Below are 4,522 nucleotides of genomic sequence, written 5' to 3'. Positions count from 1 at the left end.
TCTTTCTTTCTTTCTTTCTTTCTTTTTCTTTCTTTCTTTCTTTCTTCTTTCTTTCTTTTATTTTGCTAGAGGCCACCAGGGAGACACAGAGAGAAGGAGAGAAGAGAAAGCACCCGTACGGGGCAGGGTCACACCACAAGCCCCTCTCCTCCATTTCTCTCTCCATTTGTGTGTTTTTGTTTTCCTTTTTTAGTTTTTACTATAGGGCATGTGCATTCACCAGAGAGAGGGAGAGTGAAAAAACACCCCCCAGGGATGCAATTCCTTCTCTTTGATTCTCTTCTCAGGATTTTGGGCATGTATGCACAAGCTCCCAGAATGTTTGTTTGTTTGTCCCAATAATTCTCTTTTTTAAAAAAATTCTACTTCTAGGCCAGCCAGGTGTTGTGGTGGTTAAGGCAGCTGGATCCTGCATGGCTGAGAGCAGCTGGACTTGATGGCTTGGAAAATGCACGTGGGCCCCAAATCCCGAGAGATGGAGAAGGAATTGTGGTGTGGCCATCCCCTCCAGCGAGCGGTTTATCACTTTCCCTCTCTTTCTCTCTGTCTCTGGCAAGTGCAAGCGCCCTGTGGCTAAAAAAAAAAAAAATCCTATTTCCAGTAAAGCCATGAGGAATTGAGTTTGCAAAACTCATAGAAGTTGGAGAGGAAGAAAACCACCCAAGCTGCAATTCCAGTCCCCGTGGAGCTGACTGTGTGCCTGGTGACAAGGCATGCCCACAGAAAATCGCTGCAGAACAAGAGCGTGGCACATGTCAGCCGAGGGGCAGTGGCACTGGGAGCCCAGGAGGGGAGAGGGCGGAACAATGGGACATGAGTCACCGACGTCCACATCCGTGTCATCCTTCCTCGAGGCGAAGCAGGACTGCGGGCAACAGTGGGAACAATGTCACGAGGCAGGAGTCAGGCATGCTCCGAGTGGTGGGCGCCGCCACAGGGTGGGGTTCAGGGCAGCCTCACTGAGAAAGTGGGATCTGAGTACAGAGTCAGGGCACCTCCAGGGCTCACCCTGGCCCAGAACCCCCAATGTTCAAAGTCAGCTTCATCCTTCCCTGTGCTGATCTCCCACTGGACCCCGTGAGTGCTTCCGGGTCTGGGTTTCAGATAACTTTTTGTTTGTTTGTTTGTTTTTGTTTTGTTTTGGGTTTTTTTGAGAGGTTTTTGCTATAGGGTGCGTGCACTCGCCAGAAAAAAACAGAGAGAGGCAGAGAGACAGAAAGCGAGAAATCACCCCCCAGGGCAGATGGCCACGCTGCAATCCCTTCTCCTCCATTCTCCCCTCAGGATCTTGGGCACGCACGCACACACACCCGGTGTGAGTTTAAGTCACCAGGTCCAGGATTTGAACCGCGGTCAACTACATGGGAGTCCAGCGACATAGCCATTACGCCAACTGCTGGTCCCCTGATAACGTTTTTTATTATTGTACAAGTAACAGGTTCCAATTGATTAAGGAAGAAAAAGAGAGGAATGGAGGAAGGGGGAGAGAAAATGTAGAGATCCAGAAAGGAAAAAAAGAAATCTATACTTCCATTTCCTAAAAAAAAAACATTCAAAGGTCAAGGTGGCTGGATTTCAAGTGGCCGACTGTATGGTTCGAGTCCTGGTCCTATGCAGGTTGAAACGCACACTGGGCGGGGCCGGGAGGTGGTGTGGTGGTTAAGGGCACTGGATTCCCACATGGCTGACCATGGTCCGAGTCCTGGACCTGGTGGCTTGCTTTCTCACTTTCCTTTTCTCTCTCCCTCTTGTCAAATTAAAAAATAACAATAACAAATGGAATTAAGTAAATAAATAATTCTTTTAAAAAAGAAGAAAGGAAAGAAAAGCACACTGGGCATGTGTGCAAGTATGCCCAAAACCCTAAGAGGAGAATGGAGGAAAAGGGATTGTGGCGTAGCCTTCCCTCTGGGGAGTACTTGCTCATCTCTGTTTCTCTCCAGCACATGCCCTAGAGCAACAAATTAAAACCACTCAGTGTTCTGGTGACTGCCACCCACCCACCCTGCACCCGCCCACCCTGCACCCACTCACCCTCCACCCACTCACCCTCCACCCACTCACCCATACATGCTTTGTCCACTCGTCTATCCTTCCACCTGCCCATCCAACCACCTAGCCAGTACTCATTGCTCTCCCCATCTGCATCAATGTTCCTAGTTGTGAACAACAGGATCCGCTCTAACAGAAAAGTAAAATATGAGATAAATATTAAGAGGCTCGTAGAGGGGCCTGCAGGTGGCGTGGTGGTTAGGGATGCTGGATTCCCACATGGCTGACTGTGGTTCGAGTCTGGACCTGGTGGCTTGCTTCCTCACCTTCCCTCTCTTTCTCTGTTTCTCTCTCGTCAAATTAAAATAATACTAAATAAAGTTAAATGAAAAAAAATTAAAAAAAAAAAAAGAGGTTCCCAGAACTCAGAAGGAAAGGCAGGCAGGCATAGAGGCTCCTTCTGCCCCTTCCCAGGCTGCCTGCTTCCTCAGTTGCTCCCTTCCAAATGGAAATCTCACATGGGAGTACGTGATGACCGAACCCAGGTCACATGCCCATTCCTCCGCTGCAAGGGCATCTGGGAAAGAAAATTTCTGACCTTTACTTTGGGGAAGTGGGATTTATGACGTGAGATAAAAACCCACAAACAGGAAAGCTGATCAAAAGACCCTGGTGATCATAAGGCATGGCAAAGGTCCCCATACTATGGTTTGTTTGTTTTCTCTCCTTCCAAGAAGGGGACGGTGCTAATTTAAGCGTTCTCTGAATCAGGAACCAATCCTTGAGGAAGGGAGAGCTCACACGTTCACCTCTGTCACTGCACCAGCCCAACGCCCTTGCTATCTGAGTGCCGAAGACTCCCAAGGCCTCTTGGGGACTGTGAAGGAAGGGGACTCTGCCAGCACGGAAGCATAAAACTGTCCTACCTCCATTATGCACTTGTGCTCACGGAACACCTCTGCCTGCTAGGCCTGAGTGCCTGCCTGTGGGCTTCCTGTCACTCAGGCCACCTCTGACTCTCCTCCCTGCTCCAATCAGCAAGAGCTCCGTGAGGTTTCACTAGTCTCCGAAGGCCGGTCTGCAATGGCTGCCGAGAAGCCAATCTTACAAAGGCAATCCCATTGACAAAGATCGCTGGCACCAGGCCAGCCCGTGGCATGGTGGTGGAGGTGGCTGGATTCCACAGTAGCTAACAGCTTGGTTCGAGTCTTGGACCCACTGGCTTGAAAAGTACGCTGGCCCCGTGTGCGTGCACGTCTAGAACCCTAAGAGAACGGGAAAGGGATTGAGCCATGCTCATCCTCCCTGGGGAAGGAGCTCTCTCTCTGAGAGCTCACAAATCCTGTAGTAAATTAAAAAAGAAAAAAAAAATTCTGGGCCAACAGATAGTGTAGTAAAGGGCTGGACTCCCACATGGCCAAGTACAATTCAAGTCCCAGACCCAATGGCTTGAAAATCACACCAGGCACATGTGTGTGTGTGCCCAAAATCCTGGAAGGAGAGTGGAGCAGAAGGGATTGCAGGGTGGCCATCCCCCCGGGGGGTGATTTCTCACTTCCCCTCTCACTGTCTCTAGGTCTCTCTCCAGTGAGTCCACATGCCTTAAGGCAAAAAATCTAAACAAAACAAACAAAAATCAATGAATTTAGACCCACCTAAAGTCAAGTGAGTCTGTTGAGATCCATCTGTTCTTCAGGGCCAAGGTGGGCCATCACAGACTTACAATAGGAGCTCTGTCTTTGCCTTCCAGAAGCTTACACTGCTTTTGAACCGGTAAGAGGCAAGACACACTTAAGCAGTAAGGCAGCTCTCCTGGTCCCAGGTGAAGGAAGGAGCCAACCTCCCGGGTTTAGGTTAGATGGGCTTAGCCAGGCTGCTAAGGGTGGGGTGTTGAGGGGTGGAGGGTACTGGCTTGGGAGACATGTCCGTAGCTCCTCCGACCCAGGTCCATCCCGGGAGCATCACGACCCTCCTTATCAGGGCTGAATTCGTTTTGGTGGTCATCGGATCAACGCCTGCCTTTTCTATTCCACAATGAGCGGGCCGCGGTGCCCTAGGACAGCCATGAGAGTGCAGAAGCCGGTGAGGACCAGGTCAGGGCGGAGCTGTGAGAGGGAGAGGCTGCGCCGTTCACAAAGACAGTCTGCAGCGGCTTCCCCCTCCCCCTCCCCCTCCCCCAGGGAGGAGCAGCTGATGCGTTTCTGGAGTGTTCCAATCCAATTAGAGCCCCCTCCCCTCCACGGAGGGGCCCAGCCACCACCCCCTACCCCGCGGTGGGGCTAGGTGGAGAGGGGGTGCTGAGGTCTGAACATCCTGACCCAGCTCCTCCGCTGCACCGCTTGCTCGCGGCTACCGAGGGCTGCTATGACAGCGCCCGTTTCTAGGCGACTGTTCTGGGGAATGGTCTGTTTTGGCAACCAGAGGGCCCCTGGGTGAGGGGGGGGCCCCGCAGGCCGCCGCCTCCTTTGCATAGCAACCTCCTCCCCTCCCCGAGCAGCGCGCCGCTCTGCGGCAGGCGGGCGGGCAGACC

The 4,522-nt window shown here is 51.9% G+C and overlaps 1 long non-coding RNA gene across 2 annotated transcripts in view; it reads right to left on the bottom strand.

The window, feature by feature from the left end:
* Positions 1-497: 497 nt before the first annotated feature.
* Positions 498-4,522, bottom strand: part of LOC114007812 (uncharacterized) — a 16,337-nt gene continuing 12,312 nt past the window's right edge. Inside the window, exons 1-3 of one of the 2 annotated variants that reach the window (XR_003549400.1) lie at positions 3,648-4,096; positions 2,065-2,181; positions 498-865 (exon numbers count right to left, since the gene is read on the bottom strand). This is a non-coding gene — a long non-coding RNA (uncharacterized LOC114007812). Of the gene's footprint in view, positions 866-2,064; positions 2,182-3,647; positions 4,097-4,522 lie in introns of those variants that run through there. The other variant, XR_003549399.1, reaches the window with a different exon arrangement.

The sequence above is a fragment of the Tupaia chinensis genome, unplaced genomic scaffold, assembly GCF_000334495.1.
Source record: "Tupaia chinensis unplaced genomic scaffold, TupChi_1.0 Scaffold000238_1, whole genome shotgun sequence".
Taxonomy (NCBI): Eukaryota; Metazoa; Chordata; class Mammalia; order Scandentia; family Tupaiidae; genus Tupaia; species Tupaia belangeri.
Note: the sequence above shows the minus strand (reverse complement) of the source record. Positions and strands in the feature narration are given on the sequence as shown.